At 42.1% G+C, this 23,105-nt stretch overlaps 1 protein-coding gene across 1 annotated transcript in view; it reads right to left on the bottom strand.

The window, feature by feature from the left end:
* The window catches only part of LOC124605340 (facilitated trehalose transporter Tret1-2 homolog), a 68,704-nt gene extending 52,536 nt beyond the window's left edge, over positions 1–16,168 (bottom strand). The window contains exon 1 of the mRNA XM_047136947.1: positions 15,859–16,168. The gene's annotated coding sequence lies outside the window, so the exon portion shown is untranslated. The remainder of the gene's footprint in view (positions 1–15,858) is intronic.
* Positions 16,169–23,105: the final 6,937 nt, after the last annotated feature.

The following is a 23,105-nucleotide window of genomic DNA, read 5'->3' as shown; positions in this document are numbered from 1 at the left end:
AAACAATCACAATTAGTTGTCAGCCTGTGTGGCGAGCTACAGACAGTTTTAGAATAGACTAGATTAATTATTAATTTCATAGATCTACAAAAGAGTGGATCCTCCTGGGTGTGGAACATGTCAGATAAACACATTACAAAAATGTAATTGTAACTTAAGTTTCATTAATTTTAATGATCCTCAGTCAATAAACAGTAAAATTATGTACATGAATTAAAATTAAACTTCTAATATTTACAGGTTTAATACTTACATCTGCTTTCATTAAATCCATCATTCACACAGTAACTAGTTACTTGGCTATTACAACCAAGTATTGTCAAAAGTTAAAGTAAATTATTCGTTTCACTGATCCTCAGTTAAGAACAGTCAAATTATGTACAAGATTTAAAATTAAACTTCCACTGTTTACAGACTTAAGATTTACATCTGCTTTCCATACATCAATTATTCACACAGTACGTAGTTACTTGGCTCTTACAACCAAGTATTGTCAAAAACTAAAGTATAATAAATTTTCATTAAAATGGTCTACTGCACTTTTTGAGAAATTCATGGATGGGAAGAAGGAGTTGGCCACCCAAAATTCTTTTAAATTATGTTTAAATTGTGCCTTGTCTGAAACTAAACTCTTAATGGTTGCTCATAACTTATTGAAAATATGTGTTGCTGAATACTGGGCAAGAGTAAGTGATTTTAAATCTTTATGTATATTGTTCATATTCCTAGTATTGATACTGTATACCAAGCAGTTAGTTGGAAAGAAGAGATGTATTATCTCAACAAACTTCATTAAGGAATAAATATACTGAGAAGCTGTGGTTAGTATGCCCAATTCTTTGAATAGGTTTCTACATGATGTTCTTGGATTTACATTACACATTACTCTTATTATATGCTTCTGTAGTCTAAACCTTTTTTCCCAGTTTGTGGAGTTACCCCAAAATATGATACCATATGACATAATGGAGTGAAAATAAGCAAAATGTGCCAGTTTTTTTGTATTTGTATCTTCTGTGTCTGACATCATTTGCATTGCAAACACAGACTTGTTTAGGCACTTGAGCAGTTCGTTAGTATGTCGCGTCCAACTGAATTTATAATCAGGTTGAGTCCCAAGAATTTTACACTCTCAACTTCTCCTATTTCTATGTCATCATATTTTATACATAAACTAGAAGGAAATCTCTTGGAAGTTCTGAACTGCTTATAGTGTGTCTTTTCAAAGTTTAAAGACAGTGAATTGGCTATGAACCACTTAGTGATGTCAGTAAAAATTTGATTAGTTGCCCTTTCTAAATTTATATTTGATTTACTATTTATTGCAATGTTTGTATCATCTGCAAATAAGACAAACCTGACCTCTGGTAATGTAACAGATGACAGATCATTAATATACACAAGAAAAAGTAGTGGACCTAGTATGGAACCTAGGGGAACACCACATATAATATCTTCCCAGCCAGATGATGTCTGATTGCCTACTGCTGAAGTGTTACAGAATGACACCCTTTGTTTTCTATTAGTAAGATATGACTGAAACCACTTTGCACCACCATCAGTGATGCCATAATATTTTAATTTACTTTAAAGAATTCCGTGATTCACACAGTCAAAAGCCTTTGACAGGTCACAGAATATGCCAGTTGCCTCTGATTTATTGTCTAATGAATTAAGGACATTTTCCCTGTAACTGTAAGTAGCCTTCTCAATATCAGAACCCTTAAGAAACCCAAACTGTGACTTTGACAGTATGTTATTTTCACTAAGGTGCTTAAGTAGACACTTGGCATCCAAACGTATGGGGCGTCTCCAGACATTTCTTTGCTGACCATCGGGACTCATTTCGAAGAAGGGTTCATCAATGAAGACAATTCTGCTCCAGTCAATGAGATTCCAGGCCGTAGACGTTTCGGAGACACCCGGACAGGCGCTAACATTTCTTTCCATACCATTTCTTTTCACCTCCGGTTGTCATCCACTCCACCCTCATAGCATAACGGTACGTCGACGATATTCTACGCCCCGTTTTGTTGTCCTTCATGGCAAGCCATCCAGGCCTTACATTTCAGTAAGACAATGCCCGCCCGCACACAACAAGAGTCTGTGCTGCTCGTCTTCTTGCCTGTCAGGCCCTACCATGGCTAGCAAGGTCGGCGGATCTCTCTCCACTTGAGAAACTTTCGAGGATTATGGGCAGGGCTCTCCAACCACCTCGGGATTTTCACGACGTAACGCCCCAGTTGGACAGAATTTTGCACAATATTTCTGAGGACTCTAAGAACTCTACTAATCAATGCCAAGCCGAATAACTACTTGCACAAATACCAGAGGTGCATCAATGGTGACATGCCCCGTTTGCGAAGTTTTTTCTCTTGAATAAATCATCAGATTTATCTAAAATTGTAGTTATTTGTTTCTCTGTGTATGCACATCACATCGCTATACGGGGTGGTCCACTGTTCGTGACTGGGCCAAATGTCTCACGAAATAAGCGTCAAACGAGAAAACTACAAAGAACGAAAGTTGTCTAGCTTGAAGGGGGAAACCAGATGGCGCTATGGCTGGCCCGCTAGATGGCGCTGCAATGGGTCAAACGAATATCAACTGCTTTTTTTTAAAATAGAAACCCTCATTTTTATCACATATTCGTGTTGTACGTAAGGAAATATGAATGTTTTAGTTGCACCACTTTTTTCGCTTTGTGATACATGGCGCTGTAATAGTCACAAACATATGGCTCACAAGTTTAGACGAACAGTTGGTAACAGGTAGGTTTTTTAAATTAAAATACAGAACTTAGGTATGTTTGAACATTTTATTTCGGTTGTTCCAATGTGATACATGTACCTTTCTGGACTTATCATTTCTAAGAACGCATGTTGTTGGAGCGTGATTACCTGTAAATACCACATTAATACAATAAATGCTCAAAATGATGTCCATAAACCTCAATGCATTTGGCAATACGTGTAACGACAGTCCTCTCAACAGCGAGTAGTTCGCCTTCTGTAATGTTCGCACATGCATTGACAATGCGCTGACGCATGTTGTCAGGCGTTGTCGGTGGATCACGATAGCAAATATCCTACAACTTTCCCCACAGAACGAAATCCGGGGACGTCAGATCCGGTGAACGTGCAGGCCATGGTATGGTGCTTCGACGACCAATCCACCTGTCATGAAATATGCTATTCAATACTGCTTAAACCGCACGCGAGCTAACCGCACGCGAGCTATGTGTCGGACATCCATCATGTTGGAAGTACACCGCCATTCTGTCACGCAGTGAAACATCTTTTAGTAACATCGGTAGAACATTACGTGGGAAATCAGCATACATTGCACCATTTAGATTGCCATCGATACAATGGGGGCAATTATCCTTCCTCCCATAATGCCGCACCATACATTAACCCGCCAAGGTCGCTGATGTTCCACTTGTCTCAGCCATCGTGGATTTTCCGTTGCCCAATAGTGAATATTATGCCGGTTTACGTTACCGCTGTTGGTGAATGACGCTTCGTCGCTAAATAGAACGCGTGCAAAAAATTAGTCATCGTCCCGTAATTTCTCTTGTGCGCAGTGGCAGAACTGCACACGACCTTCAAAGTCGTCACCATGCAATTCCTGGTGCATAGAAATATGGTACGGGTGCAATCGATGTTGATGTAGCATTCTCAACACCGAAGTTTCTGAGATTCCCGATTCTCACGCAATTTTTCTGCTACTGATGTGCGGATTAGCTGCGACAGCAGGTAAAACACCTACCTGGGTGCCCGTTGACGTTTCACATGTGGCTGAACACTTCCTGTTTCCTTAAATAACGTAACTATCAGGCGAACGGTCCGGACACTTGGATGATGTCGTCCAGGATACCGAGCAGCATACATAGCACATGCCCGTTGGGCATTTTGATTACAATAGTCATACATCAACACGATATCGACCTTTTCCGCAATTGGTAAACGGTCCATTTTAACATGGGTAATGTATCACGAATCAAATACCGTCCGCACTGGCAGAATGTTACGTGATACCATGTACTTATACGTTTGTGACTATTACAGCACCATCTATCAAAAATCGAAGAAAGTGGTCCAACTAAAACATTCATATTTCTTTACGTACTAAACGAATATGTAATAAATATGGGGGTTCCTTTTTTAAAAAAAGTAGTTGATATCCGTTTGACCTACAGCAGCGCCATATAGCGGGCCAACCATAGCGCCATCTGGTTTCCCCTTTCAAGCTAGATGATTTTCGTTCTTTGTAGTTTTTTCGTTTGATGCTTGTTTCGTGAGATATTTGGCCCGGTCACGATCAGTGGACCACGCTGTATATACGCCCCATTCGGATAATTCCACCGTGATGTGCCTTTTTCTTTATGTTAGAATGTATGTTCGAGGCCAGTTTTATTTTTGCCACCGTATATAAACAGATCAAGCAGGGAGTACAGGGTACACAGTACGCCAGAGCTGTTTTCTACTCTGTGTACGGACATTCATAGTTGTAGCTTCCAGCGGTTCTCTGATGATACCGTTGTGGTGACAGTACTGTTGCTTTATCTTTTGGGGTTGGTCTTTTCTACCCCGAGGCGCCGCCTACGTTTAGCTTCGTGTGTTTCTGCTCTATCTTTTGCTTTGATAACCTGAGTTACAGGAACTCGATCACGGTAGTGTACCGAAGTTAAGAAAGATCAAGAGAAGGGGAAGGAAGGAACGAAAATTAGGACTTAACGTCTCGACTCGTCGACGATATGGTCATCAGCGCCGAAACACAAGTTCAGATAGGAGAAGTGTGGAGAGGGAAGTACCGAAGCAACTATCCCGGAATTTGCTTTAAGTGCTTTAGGAAACAACAGAAAACCTATAAGTCGATGGCCGGACGGGAATTTGGACCACCGTCCTCCCTAATGCCATCCGAGTGTGCCATCTCGCTCGATGACAGAGAAAGAGAAGCGGACAATTTGAATGAGGGGGGTGAACACTCGCTGTAAGCAACAACAAAGATTTTTCCCGGAAATCGGATTTGTATAATTCGGACAGGAAAGGAGTGTTCTCTAAGTATACAGACATGACGAAAGTAGTTTCAAATGGCTCAGAGCACTATGGGACTTAACTTCCGAGATCATCAGTCCCCTAGAACAGAACTACTTAAACCTAACTAACCTAAGGACATCACACACATCCATGCCCATGGCAGGATTCTAACCTGCGACCGTAGCGGTCGCGCGGTTCCAGACTGAAGCGCCTAGAACCGCTCGGCCACTCCGGCCGGCACGAAAGTAGGGCAAAGGACCCAAAGCCTCAGGTATGTTTATACTTCTGTAGTAAGCAAGGTGTACTTTCTTGATAAAGAGTATAACGTCAAACATGATTAGAACACTACCTGGACCCTGCTTTAAGGGCAGAGCTCTCGGGCACCATGAAGCATATCAAATATAGTCTGAACTGTCTCAGCAGCTCTCGATTTTCCGTGAAGGGTAATTTCAACACTCTGAGGGCAATTTCGAGACAATAACGAAAATACCAACATTAATAACAGGACGAAATGCAAAGATGTCTGCAAGATAATGTTCTGCAGAGTGCACATTTATCTCAGGAGGTTCAGTTTCCCGACAAACTGCCTATAGAAAGCTCAGAACAATATTGGTTTACATTCCGGCCACCCGACAGCATGGATTCATTGGGGAGTGGATTTTCAGACCCCACGTTCACTCCTTGACCTCACCACAGCTCTGTCTTAGTCATGTAAGCGATGGCTAAAAAGCTCTCTACAATTTACGCCACATTACCTTATGCACGTGCGTCAGCTACATGTGACCGGATAACGTATTAACTATTTTGATTATTTTGTTACGATGGAATAATTTTGCAGTTTAGTTACCTTCATTTTGATGAAATGCATATCTCTGGTTTCAGAAATTTTACAATACCTTACCGAGAGGCTTGTCGCAGCGGTCAGACACTGGACTCGCATGCGAGAGGACAATGATTCAAGTCAAAGTCGAGCGGTCGAAATTTACGTTTTCCTTAGGTTTCTTGAAATGCTTGATACAAATAATGAAGCGGTTCGCTTGAAACGTACACAGTTGGTAACCTTACCCCTTGCTTCCCCAGTCTGATTTGTGATCTTCCCTCAGTCACCTAATATCATATTTTAACACTGTTGTGGGTGAAATGTCGCGTGAATAATGTGTACCCTTTCCAACAACGTGTCGAGGGTGTACGGTCTCTCTTTTTTTTCTAATCATCCTGAAATCTTGAACATTCAGAGTCAAAGTAGCCCCATATTCAGCATTTAGGAATAAAAGCAACGATTCACCGAAAGGCACAAGCGCTGCGCCGTCGATACATTACTTTTGGTACATTACTAGTTCCATCCTCAGGTAATGGACGTAGGGGAGTAGATGCAACTATCCTTCGTCGCCATTCTAGGGAAGGTGCTAGCAGAGATGTTACCGTGGCCTTCATCCGACCTGTTATGAAGTGTAAAGCGTGTATCTGTGTCGTATGGATCACTGTGATAAGTGCCTGTACACTAATTTTGAGATTCTGTTGTTAGATTATTCACCAAACATTTCACCCACAACAATAAAATACACAAATTCCAAGCTGTGTGTGGTACTATTAGCAGAACATTGGGCCGTAAATTACAAAAGGAAAGCATAACGAAATTCTATAAAATAATGGCTGTTCCTGTGTTATCCTATGGGAGCAAAACCTGGGATACCACAAAAAAGCTACCCGTCTGGAATATTACCGGGAGGGGGCGGCCAAGCTTAATGTCCCCATCCGACGGACGGATCACCATAAACAGTGTCAAATGGAAAGTGGGAATATATGTTAAGGTCTTATGGGACCAAACTGCTCAGGTCATCGGTCCCTAAGCTTCCCCACTACTTAACCTAACTTAAACTAACTTACACTGAGGACGACACACACACCCACGCCCGAGGGAGGACTCGAACCTCCGACTGGGGGAGCTGCGCGGACCGTGTCAAGACGTCTCAAACCACGCGGCTACCCCGCGGGGCAAACAGTGTCAAACGCCTCACATCATGAAACATTGCGGAGTGGGTTGGAGTTTAATCCAGGACACTGGAGCAAAGACAGCTCATCATCATCATCGTCATCATCATCATCATCTTTACAGGCTATTGCCTATTACGAAATCACAAAAATAATCATTCCCATCTTTTTCGAGTTCTTCCAATATCTCTTTTCCCATTCGGCTTGTATTTCAGGATCATCTGAAGAATTCTGTGACCCGGTATCGTCTTGAGGTGTTGTCTCAAATCTTCAGGTTATTCTTGATTTTTATTCATTCATTTTGAAAATATTTCATTCTGTTCCAATATCTTCTATTCTAATCATATCTCCTCTTGTGCAGCCCTTCGTCCTTCTTAGGAACCTCACCTCTGCTGTTTCAATTTTATTTTCTTGTCGCTTTGTGGTATCCCAGCTTTCGCTTCCATAGTAAAACGTAGGAACTGCCATTACTTTATAGCATTTCATAATGGTTTCTTTTTTGTACTTTATGGCCCAATGTTCTGCTAATGGTACCACAGACAGTTTGGGACTTGTGTATTTTATTTTCAATATCAAGGTCAAAGTCAAAACTTGTAGCACGGCCTAAATAATAAGAGATTTTAGACATTTGCTCTAAAACTGAACTATCGAAAACAATTTTTGAACTGACTGAATATTTCCTCGGAATGCCATTATTTTTGTTTTGTTGCTGCAATTTTTAAAGTTGTATTTCTTGCAAATTTTGTTCACCTGGTATACTGCTCTTTGAAGGTCATTCTCATTCTTTTGAATAATAAAGATATCAGCAAACAAAAGTACCTTGAGATATTCCTCTTCGTTATCCTAATTCACTTGTTTACCTTAAATTTCGATTTGCGAAGAATGAAGTCAATGTAAATATTAAAAAGGGTGGGTAATAGTCCACAGTCTTGCCTAACGCTTTGGATAATAATTGTTTCTTCTACTCGATCCCTACCTGTGTTTATTACAATGCGTGTAGCTTTTTAAAGACATTTCCCAACCTCTGTTAGGTGATACGGAAATCCACATTCAAACATAGTCTTCCATAGGCTATCATGGCTCACACGATGAAAAGCCTTCTCAAGGTCGATAAAGGCCATATGGGTTTCTGTATTACATTCTCAGTGTTTCTCTATGATTTCTGAATTACAGACACATTGTCTGTCCATGAACGACCTCACCTAAACCATTTTGTTCTTCGGGAATAACAGCTTCCGTGATATTCTTCTGGCAATTATTGACCAGCTTTCAGTACAGTTTGTAGCCAGTGTTTAAAAGACTGATGCCATGATAGTTTTTACAGTCATTACGTTTCCCTCTTTTGAAAAGAGATTACTCCTGCTGTATACCAATGGTCTGGGATCTTGCAGTTCGGCCAACATTCGTTTATTAATTGTAAAAGCCTTTTATCTAGTGGTAACCCTCCACATTTAATTAGCTGTGCGTTTATTCCATCTATTCCAATAGCTTTTCTGTTCTTCATGCCTTTCAAAGCCTCTTGTCATACGTCCATAGTAATTGGATCTACTGTTTCATTGTACACACTTTCGCTTGCCGACAAAATAATGTCAGTTTAAAATTTTCGACCACCAGGATTCGAACCGACGAACATCCCAGTCGAGTGTCACTTCATAAGCATGTGTCAACGACCTCGACTACGGAGACTGGATTTTCGTACACTAAGCAACATTATTGCTCTACCATCGGTTGCATGTCCACGCTGCCATAGAAACCTTGTACTATAATGAGAATGAGTAATAGTATCTCACACATCTTTTAACGCTGCCAAACGCGCACCATCTTTTGAATGGACCATGGAGCTCAACGACTTGTCTGTTGCGTCATATGGTCTCATGTTTGCGTAACGAAAAATCGGATATCGGAGAGGTCGCGACTTATTGCGAGAAAGATAAGCAATGTACAACCACGTATGTTACTAGAGCGAGAAAGCAGAGGATTTCAAGGCCTTAAGTGGCTCGTGCGCGATTTTCTGTAAAATTTAAACGTATGTTTGTACGTAGTTTACAACAAGATCCCTGGGAAATAGGGGTACATTTGTTAAGACTTTTGCGAGAAACTGGACAGGGACTGATGAATGTAAGTAGTATTCTTTCGGCGTTAAACGTAGACTGCTCGAGTCGAAAAGTCACAGACAGACTTTTCTATGTATAGTTACAAACAAATACAATTTCATATACACTAGGCTTTCAATTTTTGTGCGGGACATATTGTTCCAGAATTAAATTAAGAATAGTTCCCATCCCTCTGTTCTGACCGATCTCGAGAGGTTATTCACGACTGTAAGAAAAATTCCGTGATTCGAAACCCAAATTTTTTCAATTGGGAATCCATTTGCCTCACTACCATACGTATATACACTAACGTGCAAAACTTAAGCACGAAACTAACGTTCGTATGATGAGTCACTGCCAAGTAACATAACTCAATCAAACGTGCAGCCGGCCGCGGTGGCCGTGCGGTTCTGGCGCTGCAGTCCGGAACCGCGGGGCTGCTACGGTCGCAGGTTCGAATCCTGCCTCGGGCATGGGTGTGTGTGATGCCCTTAGGTTAGTTAGGTTTAAGTAGTTCTAAGTTCTAGGGGACTTATGACCTAAGATGTTGAGTCCCATAGTGCTCAGAGCCATTTGAACCATTTTCAAACGTGGACCACGGCAGAAATAACTGCTACAGTATAGCGGAGACGGCGTTGCCACTGAATTGACGATATCCAGAGATTTAGGGCACTATACGACAAGGTAGTTTATTTGGATAGATGCGTATGGGGCCTGAAGATGACACAGTGAAATGCCGAAACTGGTCGCCTTCACAATAAAATAAAATAATATCTTAAAGTACACGGCTGTTCGTGAATTTTATTGACATTGACAATTACTTAACCAGCCGATATCTCCTGGCCATAATGGGCCCAATAGAGTTATAAAATATTCCAATGCGATGTGGAACCAGAAGGTGCAAAAGTACAAAATTTTGAGAGTTGATTATTGGGGAACATTAAGCTTTATCGTGAAAATTGCAAGCAAGTACTGGAAGAAAATTGAATAAATAGGTAAGAGAAAAGTAAGAGTTGGGCACGTCCCGGCAACCGTCAGTTAATCGAAACGCAGGCGTGCGGGAATTAAAGGAGGAGGAACCGAAGGAAAAGGATGTCAAGGAAACTTTGGAAAGAACGACAATACTCTCGTAATGGATACGACAGTGATAGTTGAAATACCTCCCCCCCCCCCCCCCCCCCCGCCATGAACCATGGACCTTGCCGCTGGTGGGGAGGCTTGCGTGCCTCAGCGATACAGATGGCCGTACCGTAGGTGCAACCACAACGGAGGGGTGTCTGTTGAGAGGCCAGACAAACGTGTGGTTCCTGAAGAGGGGCAGCAGCCTTTTCAGTAGTTGCAGGGGCAACAGTCTCGATGATTGACTGATCTGGCCTTGTAACAATAACCAAAACGGCCTTGCCATGCTGGTACTGCGAACGGCTGAAAGCAAGGGGAAACAACAGCCGTAATTTTTCCCGAGGGCATGCAGCTTTACTGGAGAGCTGCATCAAACCAGTCTCAGGACTGAAGACCACAACAACAACAGTTGAAATACTTTTTAAAAAAAGGTTTATTTCCTACCACAGTCACCGAGCATCTTCAGAGCATACGACGGAAGCAGTAGTTCACTCCCAAACAACGCGCACTGTCAACCTACAAATCGATCGCCAATGCGCATGCGCGTGCTAGCGACCTTGCTTCAACTACTGTTTCCGTCCAGTGACCTGAAGAAAGCAGGCGGCGACCGAAACTATTAACTTCTGTTGAAATTCTGTGTGAATGTGCTGTATAGTAGCCTTTTTTTTTTTTTTAAATGTGGGTACTCTTTTCTAATTTGGTTCAAATGGCTCTGAGCACTATGGGACTCGACATCTTAGGTCATAAGTCCCCTAGAACTTAGAACTACTTAAACCTAACTAACCTAAGGACATCACACACATCCATGACCGAGGCAGGATTCGAACCTGCGACCGTAGCAGTTTTCTAATTTCAGCTACCTGAAGGAAGGTGGGTAGACGACATCAGAGAACTGACTGAGCCTAGGGAATGTCCCATTGCAAACCGTTAACGAAGTTGTCAGCATGAGGAGTAGGTTATCAGGTGAGTGAGTGGCTCAAAGCATTGCTGTGATAGAACCAACTAAGTTATCCCGGACGGCGAGTGTTCATCAGAGAGGAGAATATCGTCATGGGAAGTGTAATAAGATCGCTCTTGTTCTTTATACGCTACTGGCCATTAAAATTGCTACACTAAGAAGAAATGCAGATGATAAACGGGTATTCATTCGGCAAATATATTATACTGTAACTGACATGTGATTACATTTTCACGCAATTTGGGTGCATAGATCCTGAGAAATCAGTACCCAGAACAACCACCTCTGGCCGTAATAACGGCCTTGATACGCCTGGGAATTGAGTCAAACAGAACTTGGATGGCGTGTATAGCTACAGCTGCCCATGCAGCTTCAACACAATACCACAGTTCATCAAGAGTAGTGACTGGTGTATTGTGACGAGCCAGTTCCTCGGCCACCATTGAACAGACGTTCTCAATTGGTGAGAGATCTGGAGAATGTGCTGGCCAGGGGAGCAGTCGAACATTTTCTGTATCCAGAAAGGCCCGTACAGGACCTGCAACATGCGGTCGTGCATTATCCTGCTGAAATGTAGGGTTTCCCAGGGGTCGAATGAAGAGTAGAGCCACGGCTGATAACACATCTGAAACGTAACGTCCACTGTTCAAAGTGCCGTCAATGCGAATAAGAGGTGACCGAGACGTGTAACCAATGGCACCCCATACCATCACGCCGGGTGATACGCCAGTATGGCGATGACGAATACACCCTTCCAATCTGCGTTCGCCGTGATGTCGCCAAACACGGATGCGACCATCACGATGCTGTAAACAGAACCTGGATTCATCCGAAAAAATGACGTTTTGCCATTCGTGCACCCAGGTTCGTCGTCGCGTACACCATCGCAGGCGCTCCTGTCTGTGATGCAGCGTCAAGGGTAAACGCAGCCATGCTCACCGAGCTGATAGTCCATGCTGCTGCAAACGTCGTCGAACTGTTCGTGCAAATGGTTGTTGTCTTGCAAACATCCCCATCTGTTGCCTCAGGGATCGAGACGTGGCTGCACGATCCGTTACAGCCATGCGGATAAGATGCCTGTCATCTCGACTGCTAGTGAAACGAGGCCGTGGGGATCCAGCACGGCGTTACGTATTACCCTCCTGCGCCCACCGATTCCATATTCTGCTAACACTCATCAGATCTCGACCAACGCTGGCAGCAATGTCGCGATACGATAAACGGCAATCGCGACAGGCTGCAATCCGACCTTTATCAAAGTGGGAAACGTGATGGTACGCATCTCTCCTCCTTACACGAGGCATCACAACAACGTTTCACTAGGCAACGCAGGTCAACTGCTGCTTGTGTATGAGAAATGGGTTGGAAACTTCCCTCATGTCAGCGCGTTGTAGGTGTCGCCACCGGCGGCAATATTGTGTGAATGCTCTGAAAAGCTAATCATTTGCATATCACAGCATCTTCTTCCTTTCGGTTAAATTTCGCGTCTGTAGCACGGCATCTTCGTGGTGTAGCAATTTTAATGGCCAGTTGTGTAAGTTATCCCGGACGGCGAGTGTTGATCGGCGAGGAGAATATCGTCATGGGAAGTGCAATAAGATCGCTCTTGTTCTTTACATATAGAAACGACGTGAGGGATAAAATGAGCAGCTATCTGCGACTTTTTGTTGTTGACACTGTAGAGTACCGAAAACTGTCTTCTGAGTGGCTATAGGGGGATACAGAATGATTTAGAGAGAATTTCTGTTTAACATAATGAATGGCGACTAGCTCTAAACGTAAAAAGTTGTAAGTACATGTAGATGAGAAGGAAAAACAATTTTGTGTTGTTCGAATGCTGTATTAGTGGTGTGCTACTTGACACAGCTACGTCGATTAAATATATAGGCGTAACGCTGCAAAGCGATTTGAAATGGAGCAAGCATGTAGCGCCGGCAGTATGGAAGGGGAACGGTCGAATTCGGTTTATTGGAAGAATGCTAGGAAATTGTAGCTCGTCTATAAAGGAGACCGCATAGAGAGTACTGGTAGAGTGACTGGGATTAAAGGAAGACATCAGAGGAATTCAGAGACGTGCTGCTAGATTTGTAGCCGGTAGATGCGACCGACGTGCAAGTGTTACAGAGATGTTTAGAAAACTCAAATGGGAATCCCTATTCTTTTCGCGAAACGATACTGAGAAAATTAAGAGAAACGGCGTTTTCGGTTGACTGCAGAACGGCTCTACTGTCGCCAACGTACATTCCGCGTAAGGACAACGAAGATGATAGAAATTAGGGTTCGTGCGGAGTCGTTTCCTCGTCGCTCCATTTGCGAGTGGAACTGGGAAGTGAACGACTAGCAGTGGCGTAAGGTACCCTTCACCATGCACCGTATAGGGGGCAGCGGAATATGTATGTCGATGTAGATGCGTGAAGGCGAACTTGGACGTGTACAACAGAAATGTAACAGGTAGAAGATCCAACGGAGAGCAGCGCGCTTCGTTAAAGGATCATTTAGTAATCGCGAAAGCGTTACGGAGATGATAGATAAACTACAGTGGAAGACTCTGCAGGAGAGACGCTCAGTAGCTCGGTACGGGCTTTTGTTGAAGTTTCGAGAACATACCTTCACCGAAGAGTCAAGCAGTATATTGCTCCCTCCTACGTATATCTCGCGAAGCGACCATGAGGATAAAATCAGAGAGATTACAGCCCACACAGAGGCATACGGACAATCCTTCTTTCCACGAACAATACGAGACTGGAATAGAAGAGAGAACCGATAGAGGTACTCAAGGTACCCTCCGCCACACACCGTTAGGTGGCTTGCGGAGTATGGATGTAGATGTAGATGTAGAACCTTGTGTGAATGCTCTGAAAAGCTAATCATTTGCATATCACAGCATTTACTTCCTGTCGGTTAAATTTCGCGTCTGTAGCACGTCATCTTCGTGGTGTAGCAGTTTTAATGGCCAGTAGTGTATATATAAATGACGTGACCGATAAAATGAGTAGCAATCTGTGACCTTTTGTTGTTGACGCTGTAGTGTACGGGAAAGTGTCTTCTGTTTGACTGTAGGAGGATACAGAATGATTAAGAGAGAATTTATGTTGGACATAATGAATAGCGGCTAGCTCTAAATGTAAAAAGTTGTAAGTTAATGTAGACGAGCGGGAAAAACCTATATTGTTCGAATGCTGTATTAGTGGTGTGCTACTTGACACAGCTACGTCGATTAAATATCTCGGCGTAACGCTGCAAAGCGATTTGAAATGGAACAAGCACGTAGGGTCGGCAGTGTGGAAGGCGTACGGTTGAATTCGCTTTATTGGAAGAATTCTAGGAAACTGTAGCTCGTCTATGAAGGAGACCGCGTATAGAGTACTACCGGCCAACAGGCCACAGCGTGGACACCGGCGAGCTCGCCCACTGACGCACAAACAAACCGCCAACATCATCCTACACTATGCATCCGATATATGACCTATCGGGCACAAAAACGGTAGTAAACCTAACTGTCGCAGGCTGCTGACGCTGAACGAGAGCTCTACACCGGCACCCCGCACAACGTCAAAGGTATCGACATGCATGATACCCACTATTAACAAAGCCTACCCTTGCACGACCTATCGTAGGCAGCAAGATATCCGCTACTGCTCTTACCACCCGATCTAACTGTCGCAGAGGTTTTCTTCCCTTGGCACTTTTTTCCCTCTGCCCTTCCAACCGGTACCCTTCGTTCGACTTCGACCCAACCTCTCTCCAGATGAGCGCATATTAATGGTTAACCTTAGCCAGACGTACGCAAACATCGCAGTACCCACATCCTGCGACACCTCACTTTAGTGAATACTAACCCTTATGCAGAGATGGCAGTAGACCTACTGAGTTGGCCATCATGCCGGTGTGGGCGTAGAGGGGCTCCACCTCTTATCAAATCCAAAAAAAAAAAAGAGAGGACTACTCGAGTGATTGGGATTAAAGGAAGACATCAGAGGAATTCAGCGGCGTGTTGCTAGATCAGTAGCCGGTAGATGCGACCAACGTGCAAGTGTTACGGAGATGTTTCGAAGACTCAAATGAGAATCCCTGTTCTTTTCGCGAAACGATATTGGGAAAATGAAGAGAAACGGCGTTTTTGGTAGATTGCAGAACGAATCTACTGTCGCCAACGTACATTTCTCGTAAGGACCACGAAGATACGAGAAATTAGCGTTCGTGCGGAAGCGTATAGATAGTCGTTTTCCCCTCGCTCCATCTGCGGGTGGAACTGGGAGGTGAACGACTAGAAGTGGTGCAAGGTACCCTCCACCATGCACCGGATAAGGGGCAGCGGAGTATGTAGGTCGATGTAGGCGAAATCTGTAATGCACTTGGCCGGCCGCTGTGGCCGAGCGGTTCTAGGCGCTTCAGTCTGGAACCGCGCGACCGCTACGGTCGCAGGTTCGAATCCTCCCTCGGGCATGGATGTGTGTGATGTCCTTAGGTTAGTTATGTTTAAGTAGTTCTAAGTTCTAGGGGACTGATGACCTCAGAAGTTAAGTCCCATAGTGCTCAGAGCCATATGAACCCATATGTAATGCACATGGAGGTGTACAACAGGAATGTAACAGGTAGAATGCAGGTGTGGGATGATAACGATGATTATCTAAAATAATTTTATTGAACTGACCTGTACAGTACACGGCAGCTGCGTGTTAGGTGAGCTCGGAGAAAGCTCTTCAACTGGTGCGATGAGAACTGGAAGCCTGCACTGACGTTCCCGTTTCAGATAGCAGGTACTCGAAAGACGTCTCCAATGGCCGAAATGACGCAGCGCGGCACCTGGTGTTCCGTGCAGCGGACAGTTGGAGGACGCGCTTCCGGGGTCGTGTCGCGGTCTGAGCGGCCGCCGCGTGTTGCAGTTGTTTCGCGGCTGATGTGGCGGCTGCCGCGGCAAGTGGTACAGTGGCTGCGCCGGGAGGCTGCGCTGTGTTTTGTAAGGCGGCAGCAGCGGGCAGTGGCGCCGGAGCGCCGGCGGCCGGACCCTGGGGCCTGACCCCAGATAGGGGCGAGGTGGCCAGACCACCGCACCAGCGCCGCGGCGGCACGCAGGCCTCGCCTGACGGCGGCGTCGCCTCGCGAAGAGTCGCCCTGCGGCCGTTCCAGGTCGCGACTGGCGATAACCGTGTGCGAGGGAGCAGTCCGCCTGCCCCGTGTTCCGGCCAGGGAGCAGATACTCTGCGGAAAAATCCCGTACGAATCCCTCCTACACCAGCTTTCCTGACGGCGGAAATTTTTGTAGACTCTCTCACCATTTCCATTGGCGTACCCACTTGTATGAATATCAAGAGCTCAGGTGGAAACCCAGTTCTAAGCAAAGAAGGGAAAGCAGAAAGGTGGAGGGATTATATAGAGGGCCTATACAAGGGCAATATACTTGAGGACAATAATACGGAAATGGAAGAGGACGTAGATGAAGATGGAATGGGAGATACAATACTGCGTGAAGAGTTTGACAGAGCACTGAAAGACCTGAGTCGAAACAAGGCCCCGGGAGTAGACAACATTCCATTAGAACTACTGACGGCCTTGGGAGAGCCAGTCCTGACAAAACTCTACCATCTGGTGAGCAAGATGTGTGAGACAGGCGAAATACCCTCAGACTTCAAGAAGAATATAACAATTCTGATCCCAAAGAAAGCACGTGTTGACAGATGTGAAAATTACCGAACTATCAGTTTAATAAGTCACGGATGCAAAATATTAACGTGTGAAACGTCCTCTTAGAAGAATTATACATGACTGTGCTTAAACTGACACACAATATTTTTAGCGCAACGCAATCTGACTTTCAATAATCTCTACAAAAGAATGGCCCTGACTAACATTAACCTATACCTTTCACAAATCACTTACCTCACAAAAATCTTCGTTACTCGAACTACTGCAATACAGCGAGCGCCACTACTGCCAGCTAAATAAAAGATTCAAACTACGGAAGGCACTAACTACTGATAGGCATAGTTAGCAAATGAGAGATTTTGATAGAGAACAAACAATGTATTTACCTCAATAGTGTTCAAAAGTCATAATGTATATAGCAGTTCATGATATCCAGTGTTACAAATTTCAAAACTCCGCCATCTCTCTCCCCACATCCACCACTGCTGGCGGCTCACCTCCAACTGCGCAACGCTACGCGTTGTTAACATCCAGCTGCCCAACACTACAATGGCAGATATTCCAACAACAATGCAAACCAGCCACAGACTGCACACAGCACATACAGAGCGCTACGTGGCGTTACCAATATAAAAACTTAAACAGCCTACTTACATAGCCCCCACGCTTCCCACAAAAAATTTACAAATTGTTTTGGGCAGTGGCCAATACAGATTTGAAAAAAAATTTCATAATTACAATAACAAAGAAATCAAATGCACACACTTGTTGATACAATGTTGGTCAAAAGCTAAAATTTTCTCACAGTCCATAAAGACAGTCCTGATCGTTCATCACAGTAAAATAGCAGTGTTTTTCTCAAAGTCTGAGCAGTAGAAGAAAATGCACACGGAAGTAGTGGATTTCCATGCGGTCTTGAAGAAGTAGTGTTGTCCTTCCAACGAAAAGACAGTGCTGACTCTTGACATGCAGACAGGTAATGGGCCACAACAGAGCAAACCTACCGCAGAGTCAGTCGAAGTTTTGAAGAATAGTGGTAGGTAGGCCATCACAGAGCAGACCCACTGTAGTCCTGGTAGAGATTACAGACTTGGTGGGCTACCAGAGGTGCAGACCCACTGCAGTCCTTGTAGAAATAATGGTATTGGTGGATCATCAAAGATGCAGACCCACTGCAGTCCTTGTAGAAATAATGGTATTGGTGGGTCATCAAAGGTGCAGACCCACTGTAGTCCTTGTAGAGACGGCAAGCAGCCATCTATTGCGACTGTGCAGGTGCACAATCACCATCAAAGAGTCTTGCGGACAATATAGCAAGTCCATAAACCATTACTTGTGCACTCACAAAGTTTTTTTTTCAATTGTCCTTAGAACCAGCAATGCTGTTAAGCAGTCCCTTGCTGAATTATTAACACACGTGCAAACACTATCAGTCCCTACTTCTGACATATTGTCCATATACTATGACCAACAGAAACGTGTGCAGTGAAATGTAACTTACAAGTTACTTAATTTGATGAACTGGTGTCAATTACAATTTTATAACATAAGAATACAATAACAACGGTACAAAATACATCATTAAAAACATAATAATACAGATAACATTTGTAGTAATAGGGGCTTTACAAAAGAATAGAAATAAACATATACATCAGTGTTACAGGAATTATGACATAAGTAAATGCATTAAAGATCAGAATAATTATTGAAACATCAACTTCATACATGAGCGTTAAAACAGAACAGAATTAATAATGTCTAACATCTTTACAAAGTAAATAACATATTATTAATGCAATTTATATTTGAGGATAATATTATTCCTCATCATAGTTCATGTAGCTGAGTATTAGAAAAATTCTACAACATAAGTCTTATCAGATAAACATATAAAGACAGGAAGAACATAAATACACAAGGATACACAAACACATAGTGGGATAACACAAGGAAAGGACTGGGTTTGTTTTACTGCAGTATTTTGCAAACAAAACTTTCTTTACTTCTCGGAGATCTCCGTTCGTTCTTAATTATTTCCAAAAACTCCTATCTATACCTGCTTTCTGTACTTTTCTCGTATAGCCTCTCAGTGCATTTCTTCAAATTCATCACAACTCATTCTCTTATAGGCTACCCCCTCTTAAGCTAACTTAAATCTACTGAGCTCAGATGCTAAACTAAGGGACGAGGCAATGCAGCAGCACAAAACAATTAACACAAACAGCAATGACAAAAAAAATTGGAAAATTGCAAAGCAAGCTACAGTACATCTAAATTACCAAGCAATTCAACATTACAACTAATATGAGCCAATGTGCCGCAACAAGAAAAATAAATCAGTAGTAAAACTAGCTTAACAGAGTAATACAAAGTGAAATTTAGTAGCACTATGCCTGGCAAACAGCAGCAGCAAATGCAATAACTTATATCTGAACATGACACAGCTCAAGCAGAAAAAATATTACACTAAGGGCAACAATGCAGACAAGGGAAATGTATATTCACATCTTAATGTCTATGTAATTAAAGTGGTGCACCACAAGAAGTTATTCTACCAAAAGAATTACCAAGTAGTTGAAAAGAAAATTCCGTATGCAATTCCTGTGAAGGGAAATGTCTTTTTATGCTCCTTCGTTTTTTTGAATAGATCATAAAATTATTTACTGGATCTGTAGGCATAAAATATTTATATTAGTATATCTATTAAATTTTATTTTAACCAATGCTGCAGTGCAGCTAGAAACTAGATATTAAACAAAATGAGTAAATAAATACATAAAGCAAGCCATATGGCATTTCTCTCAACTAGCAAGACAATAGCCGTGGAATGTTTCTCATCGTTTCATTAGGCAATTTAGTAAATATCATAAATTAAGAGCTCCACAGTATAATCATATGTTTTCAAGTTTGAGCATGTCGTATTTGCGATGCTTTCTACAAAGCAATGCCAATAGCGAGGATAATGGCGTCTTTTTTTTTCCACCTGTGCCTCTGAAAGGCACACACTAATGCTTTTTTCCAGGCGACTGTCGCGCAGCTGCCCATGACCCATTACGTGCAGGTGGTCACTTAACTTTCTTACGGAAATATTTACGACACCAGTTTCTGCTACAGTGACAGTCTCATATAAAAATATTTCACAGGTCAAGAATTTGCGTTACAAATCTGTAGAAACAAAATCCTATTGATATAACAGAGTCCAAAAAATTTTCGTTGGCATTGTAATACATTCACGCATTTACATACATTTCATAACTCTTAAAGTACGATTCTCGGTTTCCAACAACCTTTTTTACAAAACAGAGTCCCTAACCACTACTTATTATTCCTTACCTTACTTGTCGACACTTCTTCAATATTTCATCATAACAGATACGTAGCATACTCAAATAACTCATATAGCATCAGCTTATTGATCATAAACATACAGCAACAGCATAATACACATAGTCGTCGTAATAATAACATCATAGCACCTCAGTCAACTCTCAAAATCGTCGTAGCTTCCTCCAATAATTTCAAAACCTAAAAAAAATTCTCTGCTCAGGTCAAAAGTGTCATCTGCCTCAAACATACTTGAAAATCATGATCCCATACCAAATACATCATTCAAAGCTCTTGTAATATCACAATGGTTCCAAAAAAATATGAACATTTCACAAAGTACAGACAAAATACAATTTCATAAGTGTGAAGTTATCCAATTGTGTAATTGCGTAAACATGTGTCACTGACGTAGTAAAAAAAAATGTTTATCTCTCAGTTAAATTATCAGATAGCTGTGTAATTTGTGTGTTAGAGAAATATGGTACCAATGTGTAAAGTTGTATAAGCAAATACCATATTAGCTAGGGCTCCTTGTGCTTGCCAGACACATGGTACACAAAGTAGGCTTGTACCCCCATGAGGATTAATGTAATTATACCCTCAGGTGTTACAGATTACAGCAATGGAATGAAATGTATCACGGAAAACCTTTGTATCATTGTACTTCAAAAATCTTTAAAAATAAATGTTTTAAGTACAAAATTAATCACTCAAATACGTGTACTGTAGTGCTAAACTGTGCATCTTGTTGTAAGATAATCTCTGTGGAAGTGTCGTAGTTATCGTCCTCCGAAAGCTACGTTCTGCAGAAGCCAATGTACTTACCTCATGATAAACAAAAGTGAAATGCTTTGCGTATAGATATCTTAGTTATTACGCTTATTGCCGTGATGAAGAAAGTACTGGTGCTGTAACGTATTGTTGTGCTACGGAAAAGGCTGCCTCATTGTAACTGTACCACAAAGTTACTACTAAAACATGTTTTACTTTCCAGAATAATACAGAAAAACTGTGCAGATTTAAAACAGAAACACTGCAAAAGCAACATTGTAAATTGTCACTCATTAGTAGCGTCGTGATAAAATCGTGTAGCTGTCACATAAACTAACCACTGTCTCATCTGGTATCTCACAGAAAGTACTTTAAATCCAGAATGTATTTTCAAGTAAACGAAAATGTTGCATTAAAATCTCATTAGCAGTACCAGTATATGTTCTAAGTATGTGAGCCTTATAGTCGTTACGTAATCGTGCAACTAACAAGCAAGAATGTATACACACAATAACACTGTGTCGTCTGTTCACTATAACAATGCATTTGTAGTTACTGTTTAAATAAGTTCTCTTGGTTCTTGATTGGATATTTAACTTCAAACATTGTTGCATGGTAACAGTTTCTAAGTCTGACAATGCATACTAGAAATGTGAAGTGAAAAGTTTTATGGCAAAGACAAAGTTAAAAAGCAGATTATCTTTCAATAAGCGGTTTTACATGTGCAATGTGGTGTAAACCTTTACTCTTTCTAGTAGGCAGAGTTTCAACTTCAACGCAATTATCATGTGGTATACGTCAGATTCTGTAAGGTCCATTGTAAATTAGAAAGAATTTGTGACTCAAGTGTTTCTTCTTATGTGACAATGAATGAGCTTTAATGAGAACTTTCTGACCAATATATAATTTCTTTGCATTTGCTTTACCGTGTAGTTTCCTCCATTTGTCTGCTGCAGATTTTTTATTTATAATAGCCAAATCAATTATGTCTTTGTGTTGAAGTTTACGTGTATTCGGGAAAGGTACAAGCTCTCTGATTCTGTTCGGTGGTTCTTCATTCTTCAGTACAAGAGTAGGTGGTAAAGCAGTGGAGTCATGAGGCATTTCATTCAGCACATTTTGAAATAAGTGTAAATATCTGTCCCAATGCTGATGCTTTCTGTGACAATAAAGTCTGCAAAGCTTATTGATTTCTTTCATAATCCGTTCAGAGGGGTTACAATGTGGTGAGTACAACGAAATAAAAACAGGTTTGATTTTACGATTCCGAAGCATGCGTGACCAAACAGCAGATCTGAATTGCGGTTCGTTATCTGAAATGACTTTACTAACGTGTCCAACTTCACGTAAGAAATTTTTAACAAAGGCGTTGGATACAGATCGTCCAGTGGCTTTACGTAACGGTGTGAAAGAAACAAATTTTGAAGTAAGTTCAACAGCGACTAGAACGTACGAAAATCCATTAGATGTTCTGACAAGTGGTCCCAAGAGATCAACAGCAGCAAATTCTTTTAATTTAGAAGGAATGATAGGAAACAGCGGAGCACGATGTAAGATAGTAGATGGTTTCGCCTTTTGACAAAGTTTACAAATAGACAAGACTCTTCGAATTCTCTTTTCCATATTGTTAAAATAACAAGTCGTTCGAAGAATATGATAACATTTTCGTGGACCAAAATGTGCGTAGCTGAAATGAATGTACCAAATGAGCTTATTAACAAAATCGTCTGGAATGCAAACTACCCATAGCTTGTCATCAACAGTGCAGCGTTTGAAGAGTATGTTGTTTCTAACCAGGTAATAATGCCGAATCTGAGTGTGTCTTTTCATGCCATTGATTTTTGATGTCTTTCCAAATCGGATATTTATCTTGTTCATGAGCAATGTCCTTTAAAGATGTGGTGATGAAGTTTTCAAAGGCGACTTTCTGAATGTAAAGCATACTGAAATTTTTCTCGAGGTTGCCTTCTGTGTTACCTTTCTCAAGCCCAGCCGGTGCGCGTGACAGTGCGTCCGCAACAATGTTCTCCTTGCCGGGAATGTAAACTATTGTGAAGTGGAATTCTTGCAGAAACAATGCCCAACGTTTTAACCTGTCATGATTTAATTTTGAAGACATAAGAAATTGTAATGCACGATGATCACTGTATACTT

Source organism: Schistocerca americana, chromosome 3, assembly GCF_021461395.2.
Source record: "Schistocerca americana isolate TAMUIC-IGC-003095 chromosome 3, iqSchAmer2.1, whole genome shotgun sequence".
NCBI lineage: Eukaryota > Metazoa > Arthropoda > Insecta > Orthoptera > Acrididae > Schistocerca > Schistocerca americana.
This window is presented reverse-complemented; position numbering and strand designations above follow the sequence as displayed.